Genomic DNA, 22,032 nt, shown 5'->3' with positions numbered 1-22,032 from the left:
CAGCTCCTATTTTGCCCCAGTGGTAGAAGCTGGAATCTGTGACTGATACTGCCACAAATGGCTTGGAAAAGTATTAGTTCCTAAAACACCATGAGAAACTACACCAATAGTTCAGAGCGGAAAGAAAAGGTCAAGTCTCCAGAAAACAACCCTGAAAGCAAATAAATTTACAATCTAAATGACAGAGAATTCACTATAGCTGTCATAGAGAAACTGAATGATTTACAAAAACAATGGAAAGACAGCTCAATGAGCTCAGGAATAAAATTATTCAGACGAAGGAACAAAGAGATCAAAACTATTAAAAAAACCAAGCAGAAATTCCGGATATGAAGAACAAAATTAACGAGATTAAAAAATCCAGAATCCTTAAAAAATAGAGCTGACATTATGGGGGGAAAGAATTAGTGATTTAAAGGAGAAAAATAAAGAAATGTGTCAAGTTGAGGAGGAGAGAGAACCAAGATTTTTTTTTAAATGAAGGAATTCTTTGAAAAACATCCAACTCACTTGGGAAAAACAACATAAGGATTATAGGCATCACAGAGGGAGAAGAGGGGGAGAAAAGAGCAGAGAGCTTGTTCAAAGAAATAATAGCTGAGAACTTCCCAAACCTGAGGAAGAAATCAAACTTACAAATACACGAAACCAACAGAACTCCTAATAGGTCAATGCTAAAAAGCCTTCCCCAAGACATATATTAATAAAACACAAAAATCAACACCAAAGAAAAAAATTGAAGGCAGCAAGGAAGAAAAAAATAACCTACAAAGGAACCCCTATGGGTCTTTCACCAATGTCTCAAAAGAAATCTTACAGGCAAGGGGACACTGGAATGATATATTCAAAATACAGAAAGATAAAAACTTTTGGGGGCCATCCTGGTGGCAGAGTCGTTAAGTGCACACGTCCCACTTTGGTGTCCAGGGGTCCACCAGTTAGATCCTGGGTGTAGACCTATGCACTGCTTATCAAGCCATGCTGTGGTAAGTGTCCCACAAGTAAAGCAGAGGAAGATGTGCATGGATGTTAGCTCAGGGCCAGTCTTCCTCAGCAAAAAGAGGAGGATTGACGACACATGTTAGCTCAGGGATAATCTTCCTAAAAAAAAAAAAAAAAAAAAAACAACTTTCATCCAAGAATACTGTATCCAGCGAAATTATCCTTCAGATACGATGGAGAAATAAAAGCTTCCCCAGATAAACGAAAGCTGAGGGAGTTCATTGCCACTAGTCCTCACTTACAAGAAATGATCAAGGAAGCCCTCATGCCAGATTAAAAAAAGGCAAAGGTCCACAAAGCTTTGAACAAGGAGATAAACAGAAAGCCAAAAAAAGAAAACTGAAGCTCTCTTTCAGAACAAGGTAGCAAATAACTGTAACTTAAAAGATAAAGGGAAGGAAAGCACCAAAAGTAACTATAAACACTTCAACTTAGTCACAAAGTCACAAAACAAAATACAATTTGTGATAACAATAGCTCAGAAGGGGAAGAGGAATGGGATGGAACCTGCTTAGGCTAATGAAGACAACAGTCTACAAAAATGAACTATCTCATCTATGAGATCTCTTATGCAAATCTTATGGTAATCACTAAACAAAAACATCAGAGCAGAGCCACACTTCAAAAATAAAGAGAAAACTGAGAAAACTATCACAGAAAACCACCAAACTTAAATGGCAGTCATAAACACAAAGGAAGAGAAACAAAGGAAATATAGAACAACTGGAAAAGGAGGTAAGTGGCATGATTAAGCCCTCATCTATCAATAATCACTCTAAATGTAAATGAACTGACATCTGGGACCAAAGACAGAGAGTAGCTCAGTGGACTAAAAAATGAGATCCAACAATATGTTGCCTCCAGAAAACACACAGAGTTTCATCTCCAGTGATAAACACAGGCTCAGTGTTAAGGGATAGAAAATGATACTCCAAGCAAATGGCAAACAAAAGAAAGCAAGTGATGCCATACTTATTTCAGACAAAGCAGACTTCAAGATAAAAAAGACAATGAGAGACAAAGATGAGCAGTATATACTGATAAAAGGGATATTCCCCCAAGAAGACATAACACTTATGAATATATATGCACCTAACACAGGAGCATCAAAGTACATAAAACAATATTGACAGATCTAAGAAGAAATCAATAGCAACACAATAATAGTGGGGGACCTCATCACCCCTCTTACATGAATGGACAGATCATCCAGACAGAAAGTCAGGAAGGATACAGCGGATTTAAATGAAACACTTGATCAGAAGGACTTAAAAGGTATATACAGACAGTACTCTACCCTAAACCAGCAGAATACACATTCTTCTCAAGAGCACATGGACCTTTCTCCAAGATACCCCAGATGTTGGGAAACAAGGCAAGTCTTAATAAATTTCAGATGACTGAAATCATATCAGGCATCTTTCAGACCACAATGCTAAGAAATTAAAAATCAACTACAACAAAAAAGGTGGAAAAGTCACAACTATGTGGACACTAAACAATATGCTACTGAACAACCACTGGATCAATGAAGAAATCAAACGAGAAATTAAAAAATACCTGGAGACAAACAAAACTTACAATACATCATACCAATTCTTATGGGATGCACAGAAAGCAGTTTTGAGAGAGAAATTAAGAGCAATACAGACCAACCTCAACAAACAAGAAAAATCTCAAATAAGTGATCTTAAACTAAATCTAACAGAATTAGAAAAAGAAGACCAAACAAAGCTCAGAGTTAGCCAAAGGAGGGAGACAATAAAAATTGGAGCAGAAATAAATGAACTGCAGACTAAAAAAAGAGTAGGAAAGATCAAGGAAACTAATAACTCATTCTTTAAGAAGATAAACAAAACTGACAAACCTTCAGCATGACTCACCAACAAAAAGAGAGAAGGCTCAACAAATAAAATTAGAAATGAAAGAGAAGAAATTACAACAGATCCACACAAATACAAAGGATTATGAGAATACTATGAAAAACAATATGCCCACAAATTGGATAACCCAGAAGAAAAGGATAAATTCTTACACTCATACAACCTCCCAAAAGTGAATCAAGAATAAACAGAGAATGTGAATCACAAGCAAACAGATGGAAAGGGTAAACAAAAACTTCCCCAAAAAACAAAAGTCCAGGACCAAGGGGCTTCTCTGGAGAATTCTACCAAACATTCAAAGAAGATGTAGTACCTACCCTTCTCAAACTATTCTAAAAAACTGAAGAAGATGGAAGGATTCCCTATTCACTCTATGAAGCCAAAATTACCCTGATAACAAAACCAGGCAAGGACAACACAAAGAAGGAAAATGACAGGCCAATATCACTGACAATCATAGATACAAAAATCCTCAACAAAATACTGACAAACTGAATACAGCAATACATTCAAAGGATCATACAGCAGGATGAAGTGGGATTTATACCAGGGACCCAGGAATGGTTCAATATCTGCAATCAATCAATGTGATACACCATACTGACAAAATGAGGAATAAAAGTCACATGATCATCTCAACAGATGCAGAGAAAATATTTGAAAAGATCTAACATCCATTTATGATAAACACTCTCACAAAAAGGGTATAGAAGGCAAGTACCTCAACATAATAAGCCATATATGACAAACCCACAGCTAAAATCATTCTCAATGGGGGAAATCTGAAAGCCATCCCTCTTAGAATAGGAACAAGACAAGGGTGTCCACTCTCATCACTGCTATTCAACATAGTACTGGAGGTTTTGCCCAGAGCAATTAGGCAATAAAAAGAATCCAAATTGCAAAGGAAAGAGTGAAACTCTCACCATTTGTGGATGACATGATTCTATGTATAGAAAACCCTAAAGAATCCACCTTAAAACTATTAGATATAACCAACAACTACAGCACAGTTGCAGGGTACAAAATCAATCGCATTTCTATACACTAATAACAAACTAGCACAAAGAGAAATCAAATTACAATCCCATATACAAGGCAAAAAGTAAAATAAAATAGCTAGGAATAAATTTAACCAAAGGTGAAATTTCATAAAGTGAAAGACCCAAACACTGAAAACTGTAAGGCATAATTGAAAGTACAAAGATATAAAGAAATGGAAAAATATTCTATCCTAATGAATTGGAACAATAAACATAGTTAAAATGGCCATATTACCTAAAGCAATCTACAGATTCAATACAAATCACATATCTGACAATAGGTTAACTTCCAAAATATGTAAAGACCTGATACAACTCAACAATGCAAAAACAAACAACCAGGTCAAAAAATGGGCAGAGGATCTGAAGAGACATTTTTCCAAACAAGATACATGGATGGCCAACAGGCACATGAAAATATGTTCAATTCCCTACTCATGAGTGTAATGGAAATCAAAAGCACAATGAGATATCACCTTACACTTGTCAGAATGGCTACAATTACCAAAACAAAAAAATAACACATTTTAGAGAGGATCTGTAGAAAAGGGAACCCTCAAACACTGTTGGTGGGAGTACAAACTGCTGCAGCCACTACGGAAAACAGTGTAGAGATTTCTCAAAAAATTAAAAATAGAAATACCATATAATCTATCTATCCCACTACTGAGTATTTATCCAAACAACTTGAAATCAACAATCCAAAGATACTTACATACCCCTATGTTCACTGCAGCATTAGTCACAATAGCCAAGACACAGAAGCAACCCAAGTGCTCTTCTATGGATGAATGGATAAAGAAGATGTGGTGTATATAAATACATAATCAATTCTACTAAGCCATAAAAACAGACGAAATAGTCCCATTTGCAACAACATGGAGGGACCTTGAGGGTAAGCTGCTAAGCAAAAGAAGCCAGAAAGAGAAAGACAAACGCAATATGATTTCACTCATATGTGGAAGATAAACAAAGACATGGATAAAAAGAATGCATTAGTGGTTATCAGAGAGGAAGGAGGTTGGGGGTGGCCAAAAATCATAAAAGGGCACATATGTATGGTGATGGATAAAAATTAGACTACGAGTGGTAAGCACGAAGCAGTCTATACAGAAATTGAGAAACAATAATGTACATCTGAAATTACACAATTATAATTGAAAAAAATAATAAAAATTACAATTAAAAATTTAAAAGATATATAAAGAGGGGATCGTCCTGTGGCCTGGTGGTTAGGTTTGTCATGCCCCGCTGTGGCAGCCCATGTTCAGTTCCTGGGCCTCGACTTACATCCTTCAGGAATCATGCTGTAGCAGCGACCCACATACAAAACAGAGGAAGACTGACAGAGATATTAGCTCAGTGACAATCTTCCTCAACCGAAAAGAGGAAGATTCACAACTGATGTTAGCTCAGGGCTGATTTTTGTCAGCAAAATAGACAGACAGACAGACTGAAAGATAGATAGATGGATGGATGGATGGATGGATGCAAGGATGCATGGATGGATGGGCAGATAGATAGATAGATGATAGATGGATAGATGGATAAACAGATACATAGATAGATGGATAGATAGAAAGATAGATACATGGATAGATAGACAGATGGATAGATGGATAAACAGATGGATGGATGGACGGATGAACAGACGGACGGACGGATAGATAGATAGATAGACAGACAGACAGATAGATAGACAGATAGATATAAATGGATGGATGGATGGATAAGTAGGTAGGTAGGTAGACAGATAGATAAAAATAAAAAATTTCTACATGGTCAAAAGTAATCTCATATGATTGCTAGTTTGCCAAAACTTAAAGAAAGTTGTATTCTGACAAATGGAACCTCTTAGTGTGAAAATTAAACAGAAATCAGATTTTCTACCACTAATTTTACACTTTTGAATATATGCCTCTTCAAGAGTTATTACTGCAGAGTCAGCAACCAGAATGTCCAGGTACAGAGTAACTTGTGTGCCCGGTTCTAAACAAAGGTTTCTTGGAAGGAGTCAATTTTATTAAGTCTAAGAAAGATAAAATAACTTACGATTTTAGTGGAAGAGGGCATTGCTCTTGTCTCTCCCTGAAGCTTCTCATAGTTTAAGAGGGTGTGGACACCTCAGAGAAGTGCTGAGGTCTGAAGCTTCTTGCAGAAATTCTATATCCTTTTCTTAAGCAAAGCAAGTTGATGGCTTATCTCGGTACTGTACACTGTGGCCTCAGAGAAGCCAGGGCTGGGAGTCCAGCTCGACCTCCTGGGCCAAAGCTTTCATATCTCCACTATGACATATCATGTGGTTCACTCTTGGGTTTTGGCTAAGATTAGATTAGATAGGTAATATATGCACAGCACCTAGTACAATTTCCCACACATAGAAGCTTCAATAATAGTAGCTTCCTTGTTGTTATCATGAGAATAAATCTAACGTTTAGTCATTTACCTATCATAACTTGGAAGTATCATTTACAAATACACATTTCTGGACCCCACGTGTAGAGATTCTAATTCAGTAGGTCTGGGGTAGGCTCCAGCAATCTACTTTTCCAAAACCTCCCAGGGAAATCTACATACTTCACCTATAGCCTTGACTATAGGAAGGACTGCTAAACATACAATTATATGTGTACCTGACTCATTGTGTCTATGAGTTTGATCATTATTTTATAGGTCTTCATATGTCTAACATTATGCAGAATCTAGATAAATGTCTACAAGGCTCATAGTGCCCATTCAGAAGGTTGAGTAAATGAAGAAAAACTTAAAAAAAATAAAACCTATAATGCTATACCTGAAAACAAACTACTATAAGAGAAACAAGTGAATGCATTCCAGCATCTAGAAAAAGACTATCACACATCCATTTGCAAAAGATCATCTTTTTCTAAAAATAACAGAAGCTATAAGAGTTAAAAGAAGAAAAAATAAAGCAAAATAAAACTACAGAGATCTCAGATATATAATTTTAAAATATCCTTATCGTGGAATGCTATGCAGCCGTAAGATAAGAACACAGAAGGCTTTGTATACAAATATGGAAAAAGTACAGATATTATTATTGTAGAAGTAATATAGCAGAGAACAAACAGTATATAAATAACAAGCTTTTGTATGAAGGTTATTTTTCACTGTCTTTATAAAGACTAAAAGAGCCTTAAAGAAACTAATAAAAGGAGTTACAGGAGATGGGAGAATAAAGTGATTATGATACTTCTTACCATATACCTTCTTAATTATTCTGATTATTAAACAATGTGACTGCATTCCCTATTTAAAAATCTATTTTAAATACATGTAAATTGTATACGTAATATATAATAAACCTAGTGAAATATCTGTGTGTAAGATATATCTATGTACAGCTAGAGATACAGATATATACAGATGAGCTGGGGAGATTTATATACAAATATAATTTTTTTTTTAAAGAAAGAAAGACACAATAGCAGACCAACAGAGTTGAAGATGAGAGATTTGAAGAGTAGCAGTACCTAGGCCTCTTACTTGTACCAGGTCCTGCTTCTCCTTTTCGCCTTTTCATACAAATAGGTTTCTTGATGGTCTGGAGCTCACTCATTACAGCCTGTGCCTCCTCCAGGTTGGATCTGGTGTGAGCAATTGACATTTTACAATCAATCCTGGTTAAAAAGGAAAAATAGTCATTCCACATGAGATCATAAATTACATTAAAAAAAGAAACAAAAACCCCCAAAGGCCCATAGAAAAGTGACATCATAAAAAAAAACAAAAGCGTTCCTTGTAGTATATAAAAATAAATGAGACTCAGCTGGTAGATGACTCCTTTGCACTGTGAGCATTTTATACAAGTAAGAATGTTCAAGTGGACATTTTCATGTCCTCTGTTTCTAATTAACAGTGAGGTAACTAGCTTTAGTGATTTCCCAAAATTAGTGACTCCCTGACTGTAGACCTAACTCTTTTGCTATTTATCCCCAGTATTTAGGTTAGTTATCAAAAAATGCTTATTAAATAAATATGAGTGAGATCTGAATGCAAAGAGAATATATGGAAAATGGCCATCAAATTAATAAACAGAAACTTCACTAAATTGGAGTCAGGAGGCCAAAGCTTTGCCCACAGCTGAGCTCAAGAAGAAGAAAGACTAACTCTTCTTGACTGACAAGCAGCTCAGCCAATGAGACTGTTGCAACGCAGTCAACAATAAGCCACTAGATTTTGTACTATCAGTTCCTCCAAACTCTTTCCTTTTCAATAGCCCTCCTACCTTTTGCTGTGGAGAATTTCATATGGCTCACCATGATTGCAGACCCTGAATTGCAATTCTTTGCTGGTCCCTAATAAATCCTTTTTCACTGCAGAAAAAGCTGTCTGTTTAAGGTCAATACTTTGGTAGCCCATGAGGGGATCCAAAGAAGATCCCCAAGAGCTCTGAGGCTGGTGTGCAAACAGGTGCGGTACCCACAGGAGAACCCACTGTGCTTGCTGCACTTCTCACTGACCCTGAAGTTTGAGGGTACATCTTTCTGCTGAATCCAAGTTTCTGCCTTGTTTGCATTTGAGGGTCCCCAGGACCCTCAAAATACAAACAGACTTTGTATTTTGGGAACAAACTGTTTTTGGAACTGCACTGATCAACCTTTGATTCACCTTAACGAAATCAAAGTGTTCTATTGGAACTGGGTGGTATTAAGCCTGCAGGCTGTTTGAGCTTTTGAAGCTGTTTGAGTTTAAGCTGTTTAAGCATTTAGGCTGTTTGAGAATTATTAGTTTTCTCTAGAGAAAAACCACTAAGAAATAGGATCCCAGTTATCTATTTTATATATTTAAAATGTCTACAGAGACCCTGACCCAATTTTATGAGAAGAATCAGATGATATAGCCTTTAAGGCCTTAAAGAAGAATTTGATTAACCCAACTGCCCTTGGTCATCCCAATTATCAGATTCCCTTTTCCTCTTTGTATATGAAAAGGAAGGGAATGCTGTTGTGCTACTCACCCAAAATTATGGGGACTACCATTGACCCATAGGATATTATAGTTAGCAATTCAATCCTGTGGCATGGGGATACTCCCTTCCCTTAGAGCCATTACTACCACAGCCTTTTTGGTAAAGGCCACTGAGAAAATCATTGTGGGATCCCCTTTAACCATTTTTGTACCTCATGTAGGAGAAGCCCTGAAATCTCACCACACTCAACATATTTCAGGCAGCCTCCTCACCTCCTATGAAATCCTTTCATTAACTGCTCCTCACGTAACTCTTTCACATTCTAATAACCTCAACCCCTCCATTATCACCAAAGTCCTACCAAAGACTAATAAACCCACTCCTAAACACTGTACATGCATTTAACCATTGGTCTGCTGACAAAATAACAGCATTCATGAATCAATCTTGGTGGGGACATAGCAACAAGGTCACAAAAAGTGTCTACCTCACTTGTCCCACTTATCCAAATACCATCCAGGGAAGCCCGTTTGTACTGCTCCTGACCATTGTAAACTGCCTAATGGACCATTCGAGATTTGGCAAGTGGATTTCATACAACTTTCCCTGTCTCATGGATATAAATATGCTTTAGTCGTGGTCTGCATGTTTTCTCACTGGACTGAAGCCTTCTCTTGCAGACAGGCTGCTGCCTCTTCTGTGGCTTAAGTCCTTTTGGAAAGGATTATCCTTACCTGGGAAACTCATCTTGAGCTTCACAGTAATTGAGGAACTCATTTTACTGGTCAGGGACTTGCACTATTTGGGCTAGTTTTATAACATCTTCACTGCACTTATCACCATCAATCCTCTGGTTTAGTCAAATGCACTAACAGCATTATTAAGACTCAATCAGAAAAATTTGTAAAAACCCTCCAAATACCTTGGGGTCGAAAGCATTGCTGTGGTCCTTCTGAATCTCAGATCCACCCCCTATAGAACTCATAAATTCTCATTCTTTGAGATAGTCACAGGATACCCAATGCCTCTTTTGACCCATAGCTGATAAAAAGATTTATGGTCCAATATGGTAAAGGTCGAATAGCATCTATTAAAAATAACCAGGTTTGGGTACAGCAGTATTTCACAGTGTGCTCTAGAAGATGACGATCTTAAGTATCACACCTTGCAAGCTGGAGATTTCATCTTCTAGAAAAGATACCTCTAGATGTACTCTTTTCAACCTTGCTGCAAACACCCCATCAGGTACTGCTAAACAATGCTTGCATGACAAAACTCCAAAGAATAGACTTGGATTGATGTGATACACCTAAAGAAAGCACCAAATCCTGAGTGGACCTGCTTTAGTTTCAATCCATGGAGAGACTGGCACAGCTGAGACATAGAAAGATGGCTAAGAACAAAGAAGAGCAGGGGCTGCCAATAGCAGTGAGAGGGACTGTGGGTCCCAGTAATCTGCAGAGGACTCCAGCAGCTTTCACCACTGAAGAAACAGATAGCCTACTCAGCTGCCACAGATCCCTGCAGATTTCAGCAGCTTTTACTCAACAGATACTTGCTTTCACTGATGCTAAACTGCTCCGTCTCAGCAGAGCCTGGGATCTGGACTGGTAGCCAGCCCAGGTTTTTGCACCTGCATGAGTAAAAGATACCATGCTAGACCGTCACGTCTAATGCCCACCATCATGCATTTGCTTGGGGTTGCTGCTCCAGCTATGCATGTATGTGCCACGAGCCTGAACTGTGTCACTGGCATCCACAGCAGTGCACAGACCTGGGGAGAGTCTGTGCAGCCACAAGAGAGTACACTGACAGCTAATACAATACAGCTGTTTGTGGGCCTGCATTCAGCCCTCTCTTGTCACTGGCCTACATCACTGTGCTCACCTACAGCCAGCCTCTACAGCTGTGCATTTGCACAGCCCTGACCCAATGCCTGTCAAAAGTCTCCCGTGCCACACACCCCTGGAAAGAACTAGCAACCACAATGGTGCACGCTGACAGCCAGGGCCTGCACAGCGGCCAGTGAATCCATAATTGGCCCTGGCCCTTACTGCCTTCCCTGGTCCCCACTACTACATGCATGTTTGCAATGGCCCCTGCACTACAAAAGCGCCTGCAGCTGGTCCCATAGCTGAGTGTGTGCCAACTACAAGCTCTAGCCACTACTCCTGCCTGCCCTGTTCCCTAGCTGCTGCTCCTAGCATAACTGCTGAGGATCCCAAGAGCCAAGGAGCCACTATAGGACACCCACAGTGCTTGTCAGGGACCACACAGGTATCAATGCTGTGAACCTAAATGGCCTGAGTTAATGAACCACCACACCCTCCCTGGATCTAGTCCAGCCACATGCCACCACATTTGGGGCCCTGCACCACTAAATGAAGGGTCACAGCATTCTGCAGCTTGCTGTGAAGAACACAGGACACTCACAGGTGGTGGTCTTTCCTTACTGAACTTAGTTTCTAAAGTCTGGAAGAGGTCACTCCTTCTTCATATGCACAGACACCTACCACAGACTCCAGGAATCAGGGTTCCATCAAAGTAATACAGTAAGCCTCTTGTAACTGGCCCCAAAGAAATGAAGATTCATTGGTATTTCTATTTTCCCCAAGAACATGATAAATTACTTGAAAAAAAATAAATTAAAAAATGAAGATCCAGGAACTGCACAGTAAAGAATTCAAAGTAATTGTTCTAAAGATGCTCTAAGAAATATAAGACAGTCAAACAACTTAATGGTATCAGGTAAACAATTCAAGAACAAAATGAGAACTTAGTTCAACAAGGAGACAGAAAATTTTTTAAAAAAACAAAACAGAAATGTTGGAGCTGAAGAATACAATGACTACACTACAGAATTCATCAGAGAGTTTCAATATCAGACTTGACCAGGCAGAACAAAAGATCAATGGAGTCCAAGACAGTCTTTTAAAATTACCCAATCAGAGAGCAAGAAGAAAAAAGAATAAGGGAATGAAGAAAGCATACAGGACAAGTCAGACACAAATAAGAGAAACAATGTACACACCATTGAAATCTCAGGAGAAGAGAGAACGAAAGGGTTGAGGAAAGCTCACCTGAAGGAATAATGAGAAAACTTCACAATCTAGGGGACAGATTTCAACATCAAAGTTCTTCAAACTAATAGGTCACTCCAAAATTTCAATCCAAAATGATCTTCTCCTAGACGCAGTATAATAAAGCTGTCTGAAATCAAAGACAAAGAGAGAGTTTTAAAACACTAAGAGAAAAAATTTCTCTCAGACAAGGGCAACTCATAGGCTATGAAATGACTTCTCCATAGACACCTTGGAGACCAGGAAAGAAGAGGATGACATATTCAAAGTACTGATAAAATAACACCGGCAACCAAGAATAATTTATCCATAAAAGTGGCCCTTCAGAATTAGAGAAGAAATAAAGATGTTCTCTAATAAAAACTGAGAAAGTCAGGGCCAGTCCTGGTGGCCCAGTGTTTAAATTCAGCACACTCCACTTTGGTAACCTGGGTTCAGTACACAGGCACAGACCTACACTGCTCTGTTAGCAGCCATGCTGTGCTGGTGGCCCACATACTGAAAAACAGAGGAAGACTGGCACAGATGTAAGCTCAGGGTAAGTGTTCTCAGTAAAAAAACAAACAAACCTAAGAAAGTTCATCACCACTAACGTGTCTTACAAGAAAAGCTGAAACAATTCTTGAAATTGAAACAAAAGGATACAAATTATTACCATGAAAACATATCAAAATAAACAACATACTGGTAAAGGTATGTATACATATTGAGTTTCAGAATACTCTAACACTGTAACATAGTGGTATATTAATCACTTAATTCCAGCAAAAAGGTTGAAGGACAAATCATTGAAAACATCAATAGCTACAATAATTTGTTAATGGATAACCAAAATAAAAATGTGTGAAATATGATATAAAAAACATCAAATGTGTATGGTGGGAATAAAGGACTGACTTTTGTATGTAATCATAGTTATTATCAGCTTAAAACAGACTGTTATAAGTTGTTTCAAGGAAGACTCGGCGTAATCACAAAACAGAAACCTGTAGTAGAGACAAACAAGGTAAGGAGAAGGAAATCAAAGCATATAACCATGAAAATCATCAATTTACAAAGAAAGCACGCAAGAGAGAAAAAAGAAAGAAAGGAACTTAGAAAACAATCAGAAAAGAATTAACAAGATGTCAGTAGTAAAACCCCTAGATATCAATTACCTTAAATGTAAATGGAGTAAATGCTCCAATCAAAAGGCACAGAGTGGCTGAGCAGGAAATAAAAAAGACCCAACTATATGCTGCCTACAGGAGAGTCTTAGATTCAAAGACACACTGAGGCTTAAGGTGAAGGGATGAAAAGATATTCCATGCAAGTGAAAACCAAAAGAGACCAGGAGTGGCTATACTTAGACAAGATTGACTTTTAAGTCAAATCAGTAACAAGAATTAAGGAAGGTCCTAATATAATTATAAAAGATCAATTCATCAAGAAGAAATAACAATCATAAATATATACACATCCACATCAGAGCACCTATCTATATTAAGCAAATATTAACAGATGTAAACAGAGTAATACACAACAATCCTATAAAAGTAAGAAATTTAATATCCCACTTTTAACAATGGATAGATGATCACTCCACTTACACCAATGGATACATCATCCAAACAGAGGATCAATAAGGAAATACTGACCTTAAATGAAACAATTAGACCAGATGGACTTAGTAGATATACACAGAACATTCCATCCAAAAACCACAGAATATATATTCTTTTCAAATACATATGGAACATTCTCCAGGATTGATCACATATTAGGCCACCAAAAAGTCTCAATAAATTTAAGAAGATTGAAATAATATGATGCATCTTTTCTGACCACAAAGGTATGAAATTAGAAATAACGACAGGAAGAAAACCAGAAAAGCCATGAAAATGTGGAAATTAATCACAATGCTACTGAACAACAATTGGGTCAATGAAGAAATCAAAGAAGAAATCAAAAAATTCCTGAAGATGAATGAAAATGACAATATGACCAGCCAAAATCACTGGGATACAGCAAAAGTAGTTGTAAGACGGAAATTTATAGCAATTCAGCTACCACAACAGAGAAGAAAAATCCCAAATAGAGAACCTAAAAGGGCATCTAAAGGTAGTGGAAAAAGAACAACAAACAAAGCCCAAGATCAGCAGAAGGAAGGAAATAATAAAAATCAGGGCAGAAATAAACAAAATAGAGACTAAAAATAAATAGAAAGAAATAATGAAATGAAGAGCTGGTTCTTCGAAAAGATAAACAAAATTGACAAACACTTAGCTAGACTCACCAAGAAAAAAGAGAGAAGGCTCAAATAAATAAATCTGAAATGATTGAGGAGAGATTACAACAGATACCTCAGAAATACAAAAATTAATAAGAGAATACTATGAAAAGCTATACGCCAACAAATTGGACAATCTACAAGAAGTGGATAAATTCTTAGAAACATACAACCTTCCACAACTGGACCAAGAAGAAATAGAGAATTTGAATAGACCGATCACCTGTAAGGAGATCAAAACAGCAATCAAAAATCTCCCCAAAAATAAAAGTCCAGGACCAGATGGCTTCCCTGGTGAATTCTACCAAACATTCAAAGACTTAATATCTATCCTTCTCAAACTCTTCCAGAAATTTGAAGATAAGGGGAGCCTGGCTAACTCATTCTACGAAGCCAACATTATCCTGATACCAAAACCAGACAAGGGCAACACAAAAAAGTAAAATTACAGGCCAATATCACTGGTGAACATCAATTCAAAAATCCTCAACAAAATACTAGCAAATCGAATACAACAATACATTAAAAAGATCATACATCATGATCAAGGGGGTTTCATTCCAATGAAGCAGGATGGTTCAACATCTGGAAATCTATCAACATTACACACCACATTAACAAAATGAAGAATAAAATTCACATGATCATCTCAACAGATGCAGTGAAAGAATCTGACCAGATACAGCATCCATTTATGACAAAAACCCTAAATAAAACAGGTATAGAAGAAAATACATCAACATAATAAAGGCCATATGTGACAAGCCCACAGCAAATATCATTCTCAATGGAGAAAAACTGAAAGGTATCCCTCTAAGAACAGGAACCAGACAAGGATGTCCACTGTCACCACTCTTATTTAACATAGTCTTGGAAGTCCTAGCCAGAGCAATCAGGGAAAAAAAAGAAATAAAAGGGATCCACATACGAAAAGAAGTGAAACTGTCACTTTTGCAGACAACATGATTTTTTATCTAGAAAACCCTAACGAATCTACTAAAAAACTTTTAGAAAAAATGAAGGAATACAGTCAAGTCATGGGTTACAAGATCAATGTACAAAAATTGGCTGCATTTCTATACATTAACAATGAAGTAGCAGAAGAGAAATTAAGAATACAATCCCATTTACAAGTGAAACAAAAAGAATAGAATACCTAGGAATAAACTTAACCAAAGAGGTGAAAGATCTGTACACCAAAAACTATAAACCATTGGTGAAAGAAATCAAAGAAGACACAAAGACAGGGAAACAGATTCCATGCTCTTGGATTGGAAGAATTAACATCATGAAAATGTCCATACTTCATAAAGCAATCTATAGATTCAATGCAATCCCTATCAAAGTTCCAAAAACATTTTTCACATAAATAGAACAAAGAATCCTAAAGTTTATATGGAACAACAAAAGACCCCAAATAGCCAAAGGATTCCTGAGAAAAAGGAACAAAGCTGGAGTTATCACACTCCCTGATTCCAAACTATACTACACAACCATAGTAACCAAAACAGCATGGTACTGCCACAAAAGCAGACGCAAATATAAATGGAACAGAATTGAGAGCCCGGAAATAAACCTACACATTTATGGACAGATAATATTCCACAAGGGAGCCAACAGCATACGACAGAGAAAGGAGAGTCTGTTCAATAATTGCTGTTGGGAAAACTGGACAGCCACAGGCAAAAGAATGAAAGCAGACCATTCCCTTGCACCATGCACAAAAATCAACTCAAAATGGATTAAAGACTTGAACGTAAGAACCGAAACCACGAAACTTCTAGAAGAAAACCTAGGCAGTATGCTCTTTGACATCAGTCTTAGGAGCATATTTTCAAGTACCGTATCTGACCAGGCAAGGGAAACAAAGAAAAAATGAACAAATGGGACTACATCAAACTAAAAAACTTCTGCACAGCAAAGGAAACCATCAACTAAACAAAAAGACAACCTAACAATTGGGAGATGATATTTGCAAACCATATATCAGATAAGGGGTTAATATCCAAAATATACAAAGAACCCATACAGCTCAACAACGAAAATACCAACAAACCAATTAAAAAATGGGCCAAAGATCTGAATGAAGACTTCTCCAAAAAAGATATATGGAAGGCCAACAGGCATATGAAAAGATGCTCAACGTCATTAGCGATCAGGAAAATACAAATCAAAACTACAATAATATATCACCTCACTCCAGTAAGAATGGCTATAAGTAACAAGACAGGAAACAACAAATGTTGGACAGGATGTGGAGAGAAGTGAAACCTCATACAGTGCTGGTGGGAGTGCAAACTGGTGCAGCCACTCTGGAAAGCAGTATGGAGTACCCTCAGAAAATTGAGAATAGATCAACCATATGATCCAGCTATGCTATTGCTGGGTATTTAACCAAAGAACTTGAAAACACAAATGCATAAAGATACATGCACCCCTATGTTCATTGTAGCTTTATTCACAATAGCCAAGACTTGAAAGTAACCTAGGTGCCCATGAAGGGACGAATGGATAAAGAAGATGTATTTATACACGACAGACATAAGAAATGACAAAATCTGGCCATTTGTGATGACATGGATAGACCTTGAGGGTAGTATGCTGAGTGAAATAAGTCAGAGGGAGAAAGTCAAATACCACATGATCTCACTCATAAGTAGAATATAAAAACAATGACCAACAAACACATAGCAATGGAGATTGGATTGGTGGTTACCATGGGGAAAGAGTGGTGGAGGGGAAAAGTGGTGATTAGGTTCACATGTGAGGGGATGGACTATAATTAGTTTTTGGGTAGTGAACAAGATGTAATCTACAAAGAATTCAAAATATATTATGATGTACATGCAAAAGCTATATAACATTATAATGCAATGTTACTGCAATTTAAAAAAAATGGATAGATCATATAGAGAGAAAATCAGTACAGAAACATTGAACTATACTTTAGACAAAGTGGACCTAATACAGAACATTCCATCCAACAACACTACAATACACATTCTTCTCAAGTGCACATGGAACATTCTCCAGAACAGATCATATGTTAGGTCACAAAACTATTCTTAGAAATTTTAAAAGACTGAAATTACACCAAGTATATTTTCCAACCACAAGTATATAAACTAGAAATTGATGACAGGAGGAAAACTGGAAAATCCACAAATATGTAGAAATTAAACCTCACACAGATGAAAAAAAGAGAGGGAAATAAAAAAATACCTTGAAACAAATGAAAATGGAAACACAACATACCAAGAGCTGTGGGATGCAGCAAAAGCAGTCCAAAGAGGGAAGTTTATAGCAATAAATGTCTATTTTGGGAAAAAGAAAACTACCTTCACACCTCAAGGAAATAGAAAAAGAACAAATTAAACCCAAACTTAGCAGAAAGAAGGAAATAACAAAGATCAGAGCAGAAAGAAATAAAAGGGAGATCAGAAAAGCAATAGAAAGTATCAACAAAACTAAGAGTTGGTTTCTTAAGAGAAACACAATTGATAAATCACTAGGTAGGCTTACCGAGAGAAAAAAGAAAGACATTTAAATAAATAAAATTATACATAAAAGAGAGATATTACAAGTGATACCACAGAAATACAAAGGACCATAATGGGCTACTAACAACTATACACTAACAAATTTGACAACCTACAAGAAATGGATAAATTCCTAGAAATATACAATGTAACAAGATTGAATCATAAAGAAACAGAAAACCAGAACAGATAATAATGATAAATTCACTCTGTTCTCAAAACTTCTCAATAAAGAAAAGCCCAGGACCAGACAGATTCATTGGTGAATTATACCAACATGTAAAAAATAATTAACACAAATCCTTCTCAAACTTTTCCCAAATATTGAAGAGGAGGGAACACTCCCAAATTCATTTTACAACATCAGCATTATCCTAGCATTATCCAAACTAGATAAGGATACTACATGAAAAGAAGACCAATAACCCTGATGAACATAGATGCAAAAAGTCTCAACAAAACACTAGCAAACCAAATTCAACAACTTGTTGAAAGAATCATACACCTTGATCAAGTAGGATTTATCCCTGGAAGGCAAGGATGGTTCAAAAATCAGAAATCAATCAATGTGATATATCACATTAATAAAATGAAAGAAAAAATTATAATCTTCCTGATAGACTCAGAAAAAGCATTTGACAAAATTCAACATCCTTTCATGATAAATTCTAAACAAATTGGTTATAGAAGGAACATACCTTAATGAAATAAAGGCCATACTGACAAGCCCACAGCAAACATCATACTCAATGGTGAAAAGCTGAAAGCTTTCCCTCAGAGATTAGGAACAAGAGAAGGATGTCCACTCCTGCCATTTTATTCAACACAGTAATGGGAAGTCTTAGCCATTAAAGCAATTAGGCAAGAAAAAGAAATAAAAGGCAAACTACAAATAAGAAGTAACTCTGTCTCTCTTTGCAGATGATATGACTTTGTACATAGAAGACCTTAAAGACTCTACCAAAAAACAGTCCTAATAAAAAAATTCAGCAAAGCTGCAGGATACAATGTCAACATAGAAAAATTAGCTGGGCTTCCATATACCACAATGACATATCTGAAAGATAAAGAAAAAAGTCCCATTTACAATAGCATCAAAAACAATAAAATACTTAACAACAAATTTAACTAAGGAAGCGAAAGATCTATACAGTGAAATCTATTAGATAATAATGAAAGAAACTGAAGACACAAACAAATGAGAAGATCTCTTGTGTTCATGGATTGGAAGAGATAACACTGTCAAAATGTTCATCCTACCCAAAGCCAACAATACACTCAATGCAATTTTTATCAATATTCCAATGGCATTTTTTCACAGAATGAGAAAAAACAATCCAAAAACTTGTAAGAAACAACAAAATATCTTGTATAGCCTAAGCAATTCTGGGAAAGAATAAAGCTGGAGTCATCACACGTCCTGATTTATACTACATTACAGAGTGATAGTAATCACAACAATATGGCACCGCCTAAAAAAGACACATAGACTAAAAGAAATTGAGAGCCAAGAAATAAACCCACACATTCTCTCAACTAATACTTGACAAAGGAACCAAGAACACTCAATGGGGAAAGGATAGTTTTTTCAATAAATGCTATTGGGAAAACTGGATATTCACATGCAGGAAAAAGGAAACTGGAAACATATCTTACAGCACTCACTAAAATTAACTTGAAATGGATTAAAGATTTAAATATGACACCTGAAACTGTTAAACTCCTAGAAGAAAACAGGGAAAAAGTTCACTGACATTGGTCTCAGCAGAAATTTTTTTGGATACGACACCAAGAGCACGGGATGAAAAGCAAAAATTAACAAGTGTGATTATATCAAAATAAAAAAGTTCTGCACAGTGGCCGGCCTGGCGGCGCAGCAGTTAAGTACACACACTGCTTTGGAGGCCCACGTTTCGCCGGTTCAGATCCTGGGTGCGGACATAGTACTGCTGGGCAAGCCATGCTGTGGCAAGCATCACACATATAAAAAGTAGAGGAAGATGGGCATGGATGTTGGCTCAGGGCCTGTCGTCCTGAGCAAAAACAAGAGGATTGACAGCAGGTGTTACCTCAGGGTTAATCTTCCTTTAAAAAAAAAGCTTCTGCACAGCTGAAAAGTTGACACACAGAATAGCAGAAAATATTTGCAAACTGCCTGTCATTTAAGGGGTTAGTATACAAACTATAGAAAGAATTAATACAACTCATAAAATAACAAACAATCCAACTAAAAACTGGGCAGAGGAGCTGAATAGATATTTTTCCAAAGAAGACATGCAGATGGGCAACAGACACACGAAAAGATATTCAGCATCACTAATTACCAGGGAACTGCAAACCACTACCATAATAAGATATCACCTCACACCTGTCAGAATGGCTATTGTCAAAAACAGAAGAGACAACAAGTGTTGGTGAGGATGCGGAGAAAAGGGAGCTCTTGTGTACTATCAGTGAGAATGTAATACAACCTATGGAAAACAGTATGAAGGCTCCTCAAAAAATTAAAAACAGAACTACATGTTCCAGCAATTCCACTTTTCAGTATAGATCCAAAGGAAACAAAATCACTACCTCAAATGATACACACTCCCATGTTCACTGCAGCATCCACAATAACCAAAGTCATGGAAACAACCTAAGGATCCACTGACGAATGGATACAGAAAATTTGATACACTCACATGAGCACACACACACACACACAAATGTTATTCAGTCATTTACAAAAAAGAAGGAAATCCTGCCACTTGTGACAACAGAGATGGACTTGCGGACAAAGTGAAATAATTCAGACAGAAAGACAAATACTGTATGGTCTCAATTTATATGTGGAATCTAAGAACACTGAACTCACAGAAACAAAGAGTAGAATGTTAGATGCCAGGGAATGAGGGCAGAGGAAATGTGGAAATGTTGATCTAACAGCACAAACTTACAGGTATAAGATAAATAATTTCCAGGAATGTAATGTACAGCATGGTGACTACAGTTAGCAATACTGACTGTTGTATACATACAGTCATGTGTTGCTTAACGACAGGGATACGTTCTAAGATATGTCATTATTCAATTTCATCATTGTGCAACATGGAATGAACTTACACAAACGCAGATAGTACAGCCTACTAGGCTCTACCTAGGCTATCTGGTACTAATCTTATGTTACCACTGTCATATATTAGGTGCGTCATTGACTAAAAACTTCTTATGTGGTGCAAGACTGGACTTGAAAGTTGCTAGGAGAACAGAACTTTAATATTTTGACCATAACAACAGCAACAATAAAATGGTAATTATGTAAGATAAAGCAAGTGTTAACCAACCTTATTGTGGCACATTTTGAGATATATACATATATCAAATCATCACACTGTACACTTTAAACTTACACAATGTTATATGTCAATTATATCTCAGTAAAGCTGGGGTAAAATGTAGAGGTTAACAACAGGAAAATCCCCCACCCTTGAGAAATTAATAATTGAAGCCAGACAGAAATCTTTTAAAAAAGGTTAAAAGACTTCAGGTCACACTAAACCTGTTAACGAGGTTATCAAAACCCACCACTGCAGGAACGTGCAGGTGTCATGGCAGTGTTTGTGAAACAAATAATCATCTTTGAACCATTCTTGCATCAGGTGCAGAAAGCCAAACCCCTCAAGACAGAATTCAGCTCACCCTCCTTTTGTGTTTTCTCTAATGCCTAAAAATGTCCTTTAAAAAAAAATAGACGTTATTCATCAACCCTACACATCCTAGATGATTAAGAAAGTAAATCTAAACCTAGTATTAAACAACAGGACTTAACATGCTGGGTAATCACCCACTATATAAGGCTGAGATAGTCTGTTTGTTGAATAGTCACATATACATTTTCCCTCATTATAAACAGCAATACTGCAGCCACATCTGACACACTATTTTTGAGTCTGCACACTGGATGTAAACAGTTGTAACGCTGATACCTTCATCAGTAATAGTAACCACACATATTCTTACTATTAACTGAAGGTTGACTATATACCAAGTGCTGATGATGCCCTTTGGACAAGTTAGCACAATGATCAACATTTACAAATGGATTAGAAAAGTAGATACAGAAAATGTGGAGCATGTACCCAATTCAGGAAGTGATGACAAGCTCCAAATCAAGAATGAATCAATCCAACCAGTATTCAACTAATTTTCTCTGGAAAATGAATTCTTTCAAACCAATAATATTATCATTTGTAAAATAAGTTTTGTTCATTAAATTTGAAGACTTTAATATAGTTCACAAA

At 36.8% G+C, this 22,032-nt stretch overlaps 1 pseudogene; it reads right to left on the bottom strand.

The window, feature by feature from the left end:
- Positions 1 to 22,032, bottom strand: part of LOC124234179 (protein WWC3-like) — a 109,616-nt pseudogene that overhangs the window by 50,461 nt on the left and 37,123 nt on the right.

Source organism: Equus quagga, unplaced genomic scaffold (genome assembly GCF_021613505.1).
Source record: "Equus quagga isolate Etosha38 unplaced genomic scaffold, UCLA_HA_Equagga_1.0 72560_RagTag, whole genome shotgun sequence".
Lineage (NCBI taxonomy): Eukaryota > Metazoa > Chordata > Mammalia > Perissodactyla > Equidae > Equus > Equus quagga.
Note: the sequence above shows the minus strand (reverse complement) of the source record. Positions and strands in the feature narration are given on the sequence as shown.